The sequence below is a fragment of the Macaca nemestrina genome, chromosome 2 (genome assembly GCF_043159975.1).
Source record: "Macaca nemestrina isolate mMacNem1 chromosome 2, mMacNem.hap1, whole genome shotgun sequence".
NCBI lineage: Eukaryota > Metazoa > Chordata > Mammalia > Primates > Cercopithecidae > Macaca > Macaca nemestrina.
Genome location: NC_092126.1, coordinates 195,804,535 through 195,819,541, shown reverse-complemented (window position 1 = coordinate 195,819,541; position 15,007 = coordinate 195,804,535).

Here is a 15,007-nt window from a genome sequence, read left to right as displayed (position 1 = left end):
ATTTTCATTTATTACACTTTAAATAATACTTCGAACTATTTTCAGATAATACTGATAGCAGTGGCGGGTAGTCTGGTGCGGCGGCTGCTATCACGCTGGCTGCAGCAGGCAGGCGGTGGCTGGCGCTGCACACTTCATGGGATGGGAACCCCACCCGTTCTGAGTTAAGGCAGGAATCCCCAGGTGCTGCCCCAGCCGCCGGAACTACAGTTGCAGAATCAGGCCTCCCGCTCCACGGCGCAGACAGACGCCCGGTCCAGGAGTGTGGGGCTGTAGCCACCCAAACTGTAGCTGTGGATTCCAGCTTCCCTGTGCTCTTGTGGAGGCCGGGAGCAGGCAGAATTTCTGCCCTCCTGGGTGAAGGTGCAGCCACAGGTCGGCTGCAGACCCGGGCCTCCTGCTCCAGGGAGTAGGCAGGAGCTAGGGACAAGCGGAGCCCTGCCCTTTTTGAATTAGTGGAGCAGGAGCTTTCCGGTGCAGCTGCGGAGGCCCTCCCTGGTTCAGCCTGCACCCTTGGGGCCCAGAAAGGCGCCCCACCCCATCCCTGCAGGCTCAGGGGTGTCTGCTCCCACTGCCTTGGCCTCTCTCTGCTCCCAGCACCGGCTCAGATCTTGGAGAAGGGTTGGGGCCAAGCTTCCAGGTCGTGAATGGCAGCGGGAGGCATACGGATTTCTGGGAGGAAGAGGGAGGGACGCCAGTAAGTCCCCACCTTCAGGTCAGAGAGGGCCTGCAGGCCGGGGGCCAGGGCGCCAGTCCCAAAGACCAGAGCGGGGACTAGTAGTGCCTCTTCCATGCCCCCCCACAGAGCAATCAGCAGGCACTTCCTCCCCTCCGAGGTCCATAAAAGCCTGGGGCTCAGCCAAAACCGGAGAGAGGAAGGCCAGAGCAGGGCAGAGAGGATGAGAGAGGACAGGATGCCCAGCTGTGGAAAAGAGTCCCCGTCTCTACTGGTAGCTGGAGATGCTGGGAGGACCAGCTGCAGGGAGCAGCTACCCTCTCTCCTGAGAGCTGAACCCTGGAGGAGATGACCTGTCTGGAGAGAGGCGCTACCCACTGTGGGGCTCCTCTAAGCTGTTGTAACACTCAGCAAAGCTCCTGTTAGCCTCGTTCACCGTCTACTTACCTGCATACCTCAATCTTCCTGGAAACAGGACAAGAACTCAGGCAAAGGTGCAACCAGCCCCAGAGGTTTCCCGCCAGAAAATTGACACCCCAAAGATCTTGTAACAATATTTTCAGCTTAAAATAATACTTTGTATTTAAGAAAAGAAAAATATGCCTATTATTTGTAGTTTATTGGTAAATTCTGATAATAAATATATTGCCTACTTCTAAGCAAAAACGTTACAAGCCAGTTGGAGAGTACTTAGCTCCATGAAATGTTTTTCTTTTGTCCCTCAAGTACTATAAGTTATACAGGAATCACTTAGATCCTACTGTATAATCCGTGTATAAACAATATAAACTTTTGCTTGGTGGTATGTCAGGGTGACTTTTTTGGGGCCCTAGAGAAGGAAATAAAATTGTTGTGCTTTTCAGTGCGGACAATTACATTCCAATTGAATGTTCTCACATTCATAGGCTGGATTCATACCTTATAATTATCAAAGAATAGATTTGTGTGTTTGACACTATTTTGTTTTTTAGGTAGCATTATTGCATAAAACAAGAAAATAGCCTTTCATTGACTTTGTATTGAGTTATAATTTTCTTGCTTTTGTTGTTGAACTGAGACTGCCTAATTAACATGTTTGTTTGTGTTGAGCAATTCCAAGATCCACAGGCAGGCACTTGGTGCAGCATTTAGTGGCACAGAAACCTGTAAGATATGGTCCGAGGGTACATGTGAGACAAAGGGTAGCAATTCTGCTTTGTAATAATCTGTTATTCATCACAGTCCAATAATAGATTTGTTTCCACAACAAAATTTTTCTGATATATTAGAAATGAAATGAAATCATAATTCATCTCTTAGAAGAGCAATGTTGTTTGGACAACCTGGCCACAATTTGCAAGTCTTTCTGATAAATCATCATTCTATGTTAAATAAATTAAAATATTACCAGTCTGATTTAGGATGTGATATTTGTAAGTTGAATTATCTTTTCCACTCTCTTTTAAATGCCAAAATAAAACAAATAAAAAATATACTAACAGTAATTTATTTTTCAGGTAGAGAACCAGTGCTTCCTTCTTTCCATCTCTCATACAACAGCAATTTGGAGGTTGTACTTCTTTATATTACAATATTTTCAAGGCAAAAAAAATGGATGTAAACACAGCTGTCATTCTGTGAAAATGATGAAAACTATAGGTGATGTTTTTGTTTCCTAGTTCTCCTGTAACAAAATACCACAAAATTCATGGCTTAGAAGGACAAAAATATATTTTTTATAGTCCTGGAGGTGAGAAGTCTGAAATCAAGGTGTTGGTAAGGTTGGTTTATTCTGAGAGCTGTGAAAGCATATTTATTTGATGCCTCTCTCCTCACTTCTGGTAGCCTCAGTTGTCTCCTTGGCTTGTAGATGACCAACTGTATTTTTATGTTTTCCTTCTATGTCTTTCACTGTGTCTGAGTTTCTTCTTTTTTATAAAAGCATGATCATATTGGAATAGATAATTTTCTTAATTACCTCTATAAGGTCACATGCACAGGTACTGGAAGTTAGGACTTCAGCGTCTTTTTAGGTGACACAATTTAATCCCTAGCAGGTAGTGACAGAAAACAGAAAAGCCTTCCTAGTGCATTCTGAGGTTGTAGTTTTTAAAAACATTTTTAGAAAGATATGACTTCAGAAAATGAAGACAATGCTGAATGGGTTTAAAGTTACTACATTCATAAATTATGAGAAATTTTGCTAAACAACTGTGTGAATTAATTTGCAGCAAAGTAATGCAACAGAATTTAACCTTTACAATTCTTTCTCAGTCAGTCTCCCCCTGTCCTTCTCCCTCTCTTCTGTTCCAGTTATTTTATTTTTGGTTCTGGTTTTTCATAAAAGCACAGTAATTATGGTTTTATTAATATGTGACAAAATAACAAGGAATCTTGTGGTCATGTAGTTATCATGTTTGGGTATAGAGTGGGAATTTAATTTCTTCCAGGTGACAGAGAGAACCCTTTTTGTTAATTTATTTCATTTTTTTCCCTTGAATATTCCTGAACACTAGAAAGTGTATTTCATGACCACTAGAAAGTAGAACATATCTTTAAGATCTGGACAAGCTTTTGTTTTGTTTTTAATTTCCGGGTTTATTTAGACCTATGGCTGAGACTGGAAATCTGACGCTATAATTCTCTACACCTTTGAGTGTCTATATTTGAGAAAATCCTTTATTTTTTCTGTGATATTTAAGAATACTTCCTTTTTTTGTACAAGTTAATAAGTTAGATGATAAAATGTCTTAAGTTCAAGAACTATTTTTAATTGGTTTGTAAAAATATATAAGTACTTATGTGGGTCAGTAGTTCCCCAGTTTTCCAAAAAGTAAAGAAACTGAAGTTTAAATGTGCTAGCCCTTTGAAAAAGGAAAAATCATATAGAAAATACTAGCTCAGAAACATTGTTACATAACAATTGAAGTATATGTTATTATGGTAAAATTTTGACTAATCCACCCAGTTTGGTAATTTTTAAAAATCAGCTATTTGTCTTTTATTTGACTTTTATCAAGTATAAATATAACACAAGTGAACATGTTTGTCTTTACTTGCATAAGATATGAATTTGTTTTCTATTGAAGATCGCTATTCTAAACTTAAACTTCATATCTTAGTTCACAGATCAGATAAGCTAAGATTACTCACAAAATGCTGGGATTGTGAAAAATATAAAACTATGTACTAAATTACATCAAATCATAATTCTGGCTGACATTTTTACAAGAATCATAATGAAATTTTGAAACATGTCATTTGAACATAATTGCTAAGATCTAGAAAAGGATGTGAGCAGACACTTCTCAAAAGAAGACATTTATGTGGCCAACAAACATATGGAAAAAAAAGCTCATCATCACTGATCATTAGAGAAATGCAAGTCAAAACCACAATGAGATACCATCTCATGCCAGTTAGAATGGTGATCATTAAAAAGTCAGGAAACAAGGGATGCTGATGGGCTGTGGAGAAATAGGAACACTTTTACACTGTTGGTGGGAGTGTAAACTAGTTCAACCATTGTGGAAGACAGTGTGGCGATTCCTCAAGGATCTAGAACCAGAAATACCATTTGACCCAGCAATCCCATTACTGGGTATATACCCAAAGGATTAGAAATCATTCTACTATAAGGACACATGCACACATATGTTTACTGCAGCACTATTTACAATAACAATGACTTGGAACCAACCCAAATGTCCATCAATGACCGACTGGATAAAGAAAATGTGGCACATATACACCATGGAATCCTATACAGTCATAAAAAAGACTGAGTTCATGTCTTTGGCAGTGACATAAATGAAGCTGGAAACCATCATTCTCAGCAAACTACCACGGGAACAGGAAACCAAACACCGCGTGTTCTCACCCATAAGGTGGAGTTGAACGATGAGAACACATGAACACAGGGAAGAGAACATCACACACCAGGGCCTTTGAGGTGTTGGGGGCAAGGGGAGGGACAGCATTAGGGCAAATACCTAAAGTATGCAGGGCTTAAAACCTAGTTGATAGGTTGATAGGTACAGCAAACCACTATGGCACTTGTATACCTATGTAACAAACCTGCACATTCTGCACATGTATTCCAGAACTTGAAGTAAAATAAAATAAAAAATTAAAGCCTTGAACTAATATTAAAAATTGTGTTAGTTAATGACTTAATTTGGGATACCTACATAATTTATAATAAACCAATACAGAAATATTAATTACAATTCAGAGTTTTAAAATTTATATATAGAGATTTATTTTTACATGTTATAAAATTGCTTAAATATATTGCCACTTTTAAAGTATAAATTAACATATATGTGACTGTAGGATGTCTTATGATACATGCTTGAGATTTCAGGTCATCTAAAATAGTTATATGTAGCTGACACTTAATACCTCCTCATTTTCTCTGTGCAATGGAGATTAGTTCATTTGGTTATGTTTTTAGTTAATATTGATGATTAAAGCTATAACAGAACTACTGGTAACAGAAAGTTTGATTATGTTTGCATATTAACATATTGTACTTTTGTGTATCAACAAAAATATGAAAGTGTTTATGTCCTCAAATTAAGGCTGTGGTTATTTCCAACTGTGAAAGAAGATAGTAAAATACAAAACTGAAGTACATATAAAAAATCATAGAACATCCGTAAAAAGCAAAGTTTATCTTACTTCATAAGAGATGCAAAAAATGAAGCTATGAAATATAGTTTTGGCAACTATGCTCATTCCGTTCATATATTTATTATGTAATAAAAGTAATATATTTTGCTGCCAAATGTTTTATGGATGCAAATATAAAATTTGTCTTTTTTACTTTTAAAATGACAATCTTCATGTATGTAGGCTTCTCTTAATAATGAGTTTTGTGCCAGGCATGGTGGCTCACGCCTGCAATCCCAGCACTTTGGGAGGCCGAGACAGGCAGATCACGATGTCAAGAGTTCGAGACCAGCCTGGCCAACACGGTTTAATCCTGTCCCTACTAAGAAAACAAAAATCAGCCAGGCTTGGTGGTGCAGGCCTGTAATACCAGCTACTGGGGAGGCTGAGCCAGGAGAATCGCTTGAACTCAGGAGGTGGAATTTGCAGTGAGCCGAAATCACACCACTGCTTTCCAGCCTAGTCAACAGAGCAAGGCTCAGTCTTGGAAAAAAATAAAATAAAAATAACGAGTTATTAATGTTTTTATTTATTTATTTATTTTCTGAGATGGGGTCCCACTCTGTCGCCCAGGCTGGAGTGCAGTGGCGCCAATCTCATCTCACAGCAACCTCCGCCCGCCGTGTTTAAGCAATTCTCCCGGCCTATTCATGTTATTCATTAAGACAGAGAGAAAAACAGGGAAGATTCAGAAGGATATATGTCCAAAGGACATATAAGCAGTAATAAATGTATTTATAGCTGTGAGAAAAGAACTTTGGTAAGTTACATTTTGTTTCTAATTATATATTCTGTATTTTTATACAATGAATATGTAATGTTTGTATTAACAACAAAAAGCAATAAAATGTGTGATGCCAATTGTGAATAAAATTACACCAAAATACCTCTGGGTGAAAGGACTGTGGGTTTTTTGTATTTACTCTTATAGGCTATTCTGTATATTTCTTTAATGAACAGGTAAAACTTTTGTAATCTAAATTTTAAAATGCCATTTTAAATGAAACAAAACAAAATATTGTCTTTTACTTTCCCTGCAATCTGCCTGAATAGCAGAGTCTGTATCACTTCAGAAGAATTTTCTGAGATTTGTGTTGACTTTATCATTTCTTTAATGATTAAATTTTTTTTCTCACATCTAAAAGAATAATCTGCCATCATATATACATATAATCTTCTTCTATGTTTATTTTTAAATTATGTGTTGTCTTTTTGTTTAAATATTAGAATACTGTAAACAAACGAATTGTTCATACCGACTGCTTTAAAAAGAACAGAATTATGTGTGTTGGTAATTCTATATAACAGTCAATATTTAACTATATATTTAAATGTGTCATAACATATATTTGCATAAGCAAACAAATAGTGGCAGAAAATATATTAAAATTTTAGCCATAGTCATCTCTTGTGATAAGGGAAACTCACATTTTCCATCTGCCATCTTCATCCAGCTCAATGTATAATGATGAAAAATGTCAATATAATTTGGCCAATTTTGAAAAGTTTTAGGTGATAGGATACTAAAAGGATTATATATAGCATATGTTTTGGCAACCTATAGTCTTGTGTCTTCCCAATATACAGCAATCCATTGTCTTGTTCCTTCTCAGTATTGCTGGGGCTCACTCCTTTTGTCTTCTATCAAGAACTTAAATTGAAAAACAGAAAAGGGCACAAAACAATGTATTATTCATCCTATGATAACATCTTTTATTATGTGACTGAAATAAGTTATTCCAAAACTTTAGTAAAAGTCAAAATCATTCATATATTTTCATTCCATACCACAGTAAATCTTTAGCAAAGACACAAAATATATGGAGAGTAAGGTAAAAGTTGTATACAATGAGAATTTGTTGTCTTAGTCTCAAATATACTACTGATTTTTTTTGGCAAACATTTTGTAATTTAATTCTCAGCTAGATGATATATTTCAAATTATATTTTGCATAAGAATCAATGTATACACTTCACATACTTATAAAAAAGAGAAGTTTTCAGTAATCCATAACCGAACAATTAAATCAGTACATACAAGAGTTGGAAAAGAGATTCTATACATGAAATAAACTACCATAGTAGTTTGAGAATCACAGAGCTAGGAGAGAGATTGAAATATCTCTTACAAACATATTTTAAATGACAATCTACTGACCACACCTTAAATCCTTTCTCAAAATTAATCCTAAAAACTTGATAAAAAGTTCTTAGGTCATTTGATCAGAGGTTCATATACCATAGCTGGAGTGTAACCAAGTCTGTATTTTTTAAAAGTCTTGTAGTGATTCTTTTGTAAGAGTAGAATTAAGAATCATTTATTATTTTTAATAAATATGTTGGGGACTCTCATGAAATTGATGGTTTATTCCAACCCACAAAATTTAAAATAAAAATAATTCACCAATTTTGCTCATTAGGATTATATTTGATGCATATTTTTGATGCATATTTTGATGCATAATTACACGTATTCTTTAAATTAGTATTATATTTGTTCACTTAAAAATAATACAGGCAAGAGGACACTAAATGGTATAATATGAAAAGTTAAAGTCCTTCACATCTCTACTTTGCAATCTTACATATCAACTGTGAGTTGATTTTTGAAGCATTTTTTTAATGTTCTATGCTTATAAACAAATATGGTAAAACAAACAGAACGAGAACAAAAATGTGTACATTAAATTCAAGGCTTTTTTCTATGTCAGAAACCTCTACTCATCATTGGAAACATTCACAGTATCTGCACACAGGTTTTTTTTTTCATAACAAAAACTGAAAAGACTATTTCTAATAGTTCTGTATTTTGATGAACTTTTTATATACCTTATCAATCTTCCAATACTAGAAATATGAGCCTGTTTTAAAGATCAAATATTAATATACTTTGTAATCTTGTAATGTATTTAATGAGCTCCTCATTTATGAATATTTATATTTTTCTACTTTTGATATTAGCATTTAAACAATTAAATCAGTACATACAAGAGTTGGAAAAGAGATTCTATACATGAAATAAACTACCATAGTAGTTTGAGAATCACAGAGCTAGGAGAGAGATTGAAATATCTCTTACAAAGATATTTTAAATGACAATCTACTGACCACACCTTAAATCCTAGCATTTCGAATAATGTAAACATAAACATTGTTAGTAGCGTAACGTTAGGTGTATATCTGAAAAATAAGTTTCTACTACTGCTAGGACCAAAGGCTTTTGTATTTTAACAGTTACAAACTACTGACAAATTACCCTTCAAAATATGTCTTCAGATTGTAATCCCTTCTACAAAAAGCTGAAAGTTCATTTTTTTCCATACACTCTCAACAATAAGAATGATTACAGAAATGATTTAACTTCGGGCAATCTATAGAAGATGTGTCTTGTAGTTTCAATTTTCATTGCTATAAGTACAACCGGGCCCCTTCGTATGTTCACTGATAGTATTTTTGTGTGTGAACTGCCCGTTTGTATGATTCTGTAATACGTAAGTGTTCCTATTATACACACACACAAATGCGCGCACACACACACACAGTATCGAAAAAAGATAGTCAGTGTTCTATTACCAATAATAACCAAGAACTTACAAAATTATATGCTTCATATATTAAAAATATAAGTATTGTGTAATTTTCATTTGGTGGGATCAAAATTTGCCTTCCCTTATATATGCCTAAGTAACATTTCCGCCTATGGGAGCATATCCTATTTCTAATAAAATCTAGATTTAGCAATGTTTGATTTAGCTCTTGTAGCTGTTTGTGCTGATTTAGTGAAGAATACTCAATATGCTTAGACAAAATGTTTTCTGATGGAAAAAATAGTATTGTTCCCATCTAAAATGCTTTGTCTCCAGCTAAAAAATAGCCAATTTCAGTCTTCTTTAGAAAAAATCACAGCATTTATATAATAACAACGTGAGAAGCCAGAGGTGTAGCTTACCAGGCTGTATTTCTAGGAGACTTCCTAAAGCCAGGGTTTCCAATCACATCTACTAGTCTTCTCACGGTAGATAAATTGAGTGTCACGCACTTTGCTGTGCAGAGAACTTTTTAATGAAACCTTTAAAGCAAGTGTTTTATGACTAAAAATTAAAAGAGAGTTTTACAATGTATATTAATAAAGTAGTTTTACATGGTAACTGGCCCTGTCATAAAAATGGCTTAACATTACCTAATACTTAACATAATATGTTGATTTAATAAATATTTGCAAAGCATTCTGTAATCATTTGTTCTCTGGATAGAACTTGATTGGTATGTTGTTTTATTCCAAACCACTTTTACTTATATTAAAAATAGAAATAAAAAATGCTTTAGGGTTAATTGTTACAGCATGCTGATAAATAGCAAAATCTCTTACATAGTGGTAATCACAAAGGCAAAGTTACTTTTAGAAAAACGAGTATCTTGGTTAAGAGAGAATAAAGGAAAGAGTAAAAATAAGGAAGAAGTTTAAAATATAGAAATACATATACATGTTATGCACTGGGGAAAATAACAAGTTTAAATGATAAATACAATTGAAATATCTTATTTTATTGTAATTTTGTTTTCCGCAAAAAGGCACTGCTATGATTTTGGAATTTTCTCCATTAAAAAATAAATATTACATGATATTCAAGTATTCTACTCTGGAATCTCTAGTATTGGACTCTTTCTGATTTGAGTATGATACAAATTATTTAACCTGACTAAAGTTCAATCTCACAAGGCTGCTATGAGAGTTATTAGATTTATACATATAGAGACAGTTAGCATAATGCTTACTACATAATAAGAGCTTGAAAAATGTTAGCTACTATTATCAGTGTCGTAAGTGGCTGCTGTTCTCTATATGAGAAGTATAAGTATACATTTTCTGTGACAGAAAGGGCAGAATGTTGGTATATTTATTGGATGTGTGAATGTTGGTATATTTATTAGGTCTGTATAGTTGTGAATGTGTTGTTTAAGTGAGTTTTTTCCTTGAACAAACAGAGGTAGGATTCTAGAAAGTATGTTACCATTTAAATTGAAAGAGATTATAAAGCAATAAAAATAAAAGACACACAAAAATTCAAAAGTAAGAATGTGAATTAAGACAAAGGTAATGAGAAGAAAAAAAATAAAGGGGAGAAAAATATCATGAGAAAAATACAGGTAGATTTAATTTTGAAATACTTTCTGCTAAATACTGCATTATGAGAAAAAGGCAAACAGAATATATCTCTTTTAAAATTGTATTACATTTTATTATTTGTAGATTATTTTAATCATCCCTTTCTTGTGTTTTCTTGCAATAACTATTTGAGTTTGTATGACTGTTATACTTTCTATTTAACAGATGAGGAATAGGGGCTAGAAATTTTAAGTGACATGATCAAGGTTACATCAGAAATAAGCAGCAGGGTCTGAAATTAAATCCATTTCTTTCTTATTGCTTTTTTTTGTGATAACAAATTGTCTCTTTGTTAATATATTTTATTCAAGTGGGTTGTTTCAAATGCTCCCTTAACACCTACCATAAACTGAGGAATCAGTTATATACTTTTCAGACATTTCATCATGTAAGGCTTTTAATAATCCTGTGACTATGTGAGAACATATTTGAGAACACAGAAATGCCAGGTAATTTACCCTTAGCTTTAAATAACAGCTTGTGGATCTGAGGCTTGAACACCAACTTGTCGGACTGCAGACCACACTCCACCTTTCACAGTAGGGTTCACAAAGGAATGATTTCCTGTTGACCAGCTCTCGTTGGCACCTATTAGTCACTCCATAAATTCTTGTTAAAAGACTTAATAAGCTAATGTAGTAATCAGTAATGAATGAATGAATGTACTCCAGTGTAAAATCTCTGCACCTGTACCACAGAGGTCTGGGAACCAAAAGTTAGAGAATTATGTAGATGACATAAGGATAAGATATAACATTCTTATACAATCGCATATCCCAAGTTGCTGCAGTCAGGAAAAGTGTTTAACATTGTTACACAGAAACATATTTCTCATCCATTTTGCCCCAAGAGGAATTCATTCCAAATGTTGGCTTCAGTTAGAAGTAACCCTTTCTGTCAAATTGGAGTGGGACGACAGCTTTCCTATTTGCTCTGGGAAGATGAAGAGCTTTGTAGTTAAATAACCCTGTCTAGAATGTGAGCTTATTCAGAATAAGAACATCTGTTTTGATCACTTCTACGTTCCCAACACCTAGAATATTTACTTCTACATATACAACATCTAGATACAAATACATATATGTTTTGATGAAATACACATGAATTCTGCAAAGATCAACACAATATAGGAATTTCCCTGACGTTTTGTTTTTCTATGCTTTGTTCAGCTATAAAATGAAAGAAAAAGATGTCTAGTTGCTTTGCATAGGACTGGGTTGAAATGTCTTAAAAATGAACCAATAAATTTTACATTTACATTTTTTTTCCCGTTTATTAAGGATGTCCACAGCTCAACATATTTATCAAAACCTACCAACTTTTTCTATGGACTCAAATTTAATCTTTAAGTAATTAATTCTTCTATCTTATTAATTCAGAGTTAAGGTTGTAAAAAAAATGTGTCAGAAAAAAGGGGCACCTTTTGTTTTGTTTTGTAACTATTATTATGAATTTCTCAGGGGTGGAATCACCTTAACTGCCTACTTTATACTTAACAACAGGAAAAACCAGTTTATGACGTACTAAAGCATTTGAACTTTGTTTATCTTAGAATTAACATTGTATGTGTGCACGCAACTAAAGACTATTTTAGTTTAGACGTATTAAGTGTATTCTGTTCCAGTGATCATTAGTTTTTCCAGTACACACAACATCTGCATAATTGATTTAGTAAGTTCACCTTATAAAAGAAAAACAGTCATTCTTCCTGTTATTAAAATTATTCGTGTAATATAGTGTGTGGCAGAAAGCATCCAAATTTTGATAGATAACTAAAAACTATTATTGATTTTTATTATCTCTACTCTCTGAGATCTGAGAAAAATCTATCTGCTGATTTTTTAAATATTAAATAGTAATTTGTGTGCCTTTCTGATGGCTGGAGGTGACTGGTTTGAAAGCAACATCTGACTCATGAAAAAGTGATGGTGTGTTTGTCGTTACACCCCAACTTCTACAAAACACCAACCGAACCAGCCTAGCCTATGGGTTTGTCATTTGAAAAACTTTACAAGTCTTTCATAAAGTTATTACTAGAGAAAACTCTGCGTAATAGTAAAGGCCAGAGTTTGACTGGGCCTTTATTACATATGATGTAATCGTAGGTAATAAAATCCTGAAACGTAATCTTATGAAAACTTTTTTTTAATCTTCCACTTATTTTCCTTTGCAACTACGACCACGTTTATCAGATACTAATTTAATCTATAATACTATCAATTATTGTCTAATTGTTCCCGTTCCTTCTGTACCTATCCTTCAGAGTACACTTCATTTATTCTAGGATTTAACTGCATTATTGTATGTTCTTATTTTAAACTTCAATATTCATATGATCTAGAAAGTGTTTGTTGGTCTTTTCCTAGACAGACTTGACAGATAACCAAACTCCTAAATTTATCATTATCTCATTTAAGCAGCCATCCACAACTCTACAAATAAGAGAGTTTAAATCACTTAGAAAGTCTTATAAATTACTGCGATGTGCATACTCATCTTTGCCAAATTTAAACTCCTTGCTAGGGCGATGTGTAACTGATGGCAGAAGACCTGGAAAATCACAGAATACCCTCCTTCAATCCCCAAAACCTCCACACATTTCCTGACCTTTACAGCTAGATGCAACCATATTGATCATATTTATCACGATAAACTTAAAAGTTCATAGTATTTATTAGTTATGCTATTTTTTGTTTCTCCATCTTATGCTAACTCTAATGAATGCATTGTTTTACATACAGAGTAGTTTTGTTTTCACATTTGTGTAACAATCTCTCTGACAGCTTTGAAGTCAATGGTTTTTCAGAGAAACTGGCATCTATCACACAGTTGCACACAAAGTATTTGATTTTTTAAAATCTAGAATATATGATTGTGAGTGTAGTTTTGTATCATTCAATTCAAAATATCTGGGCCAAGTGAATAATGTATACGAATACCACCCATTTATCTCAAATGGGACAAGTTCAGCATTATTTGGCACAGTTTGATTACATTTAAGATCATTTGGTTCGCTCACTTAGAAACGTGTAAAAGCAAGGCTCCTAAGCAGTCACTTTTTTTTTCTTTTGAGGACAAACTCTAGAAATATCCAAACTCCCCAAATTTAACGGAAACCCACAATGCATGTTCAAAGGTCTAATTCTTCTCTTTTTTCTGTCCTTACTACAAATAATTATGAATCTCACTACTCAGATCCCTGGCCTCTCTTTCAGCCTTTTGACACTGTTTGGCTGTTAAGCTATCAATATATATCTAATGGGGAGGGGTAGTGTCAAGGTAGACTTTTGCTATCTTGATAAAATGGATGAAATGACCAGGAACGGGCATTGTTTTCTCTTTCCCTCTTCTGTTAGCCTCAGTGTTGAGTAGGATGACTACAACTAACGCAATTGCCTTTCAATCACAAAAACACAATGATGACGCACACTCAGCAGAGCAAAATAAAGACAATTAAGATATACATTATTAACGATGAATTCAGTGCCCTCAGTTTTCTAACTCTGAGCTACTTGGTTAATCTGCTTTTTGGGGGATTTTTGTCGCTCGCATTGACAAGTAATTCTACCTGATACGTTAACATTGTAATTTGAATATGTGATCACTCTGACACTTCTTTGCAATTGTCAGCTAAGTTAGAACATTTTCTCCTTTTTTTTCCTTTTTTACATCTTGCTCTCACTTTCTCTCTGAAATATTCAATAGAAATTTTGATAACAAGATTATTTATTCTAGGAAAATGGTAGTTTAGGCTATCAGAAAGCTATGCAGAATTTCAAAACCTTCGACATGCTTTCCCACAATATAAAAGAAATTATATGAATCCCCTTTAAAAAATGAACAAGGTAATACTGACATTGACCTGTTCTTGGACCTCATTTTCCACAAGTACAGTCATATTAGATTGAGATGAAAGTTTTCACTTCCTTGCTTTCCAACTTTATGTGTGGGAAACGCAGTTTTTCTTGATTCTGCAAAGGGCTACCAAGTTAAATCCTAATCTCTTTGTGTGTGTGATTCAATGACGACAAGCCTCAGAGAGCTAAATAGTGAAAATAATTATAGACAATCCACTCTCATGACTTAAGTGTGAAATCTGGCAGCATTGGGCTTTTAACTCACATGTAGTACTTGAAAAAAGCCTACTGTGTTATTATTTTTCCTTCAAAAAATTTGAAGTAAAAATCGTGCGTATTTCTGTAACAACAAAAAAGGAAACTGCACTTTTGTTTAGAATTTGGTCATTTTTGTCCATAAAACAAGTGTGCATATGACTAATTTTTCCTAGGCCAAAATTAAACTTTTACTGAATAGTTTTATGCTGTCTTTTTTGTAACTCTACCCTGAAAAACGCACATTAAATACTCTTCTTAAGCAGTTCCTTTTTCCCCTGAATTTAAAAAAGCAACAACAGGTATTCAGGAAGAGTATTTTGATTTTTCAAAATCTTTGTAAGAATTTAAGGTCACGTGTCATTTCAGTGTACTGTCAAAAACCCGTTTTGATTACAG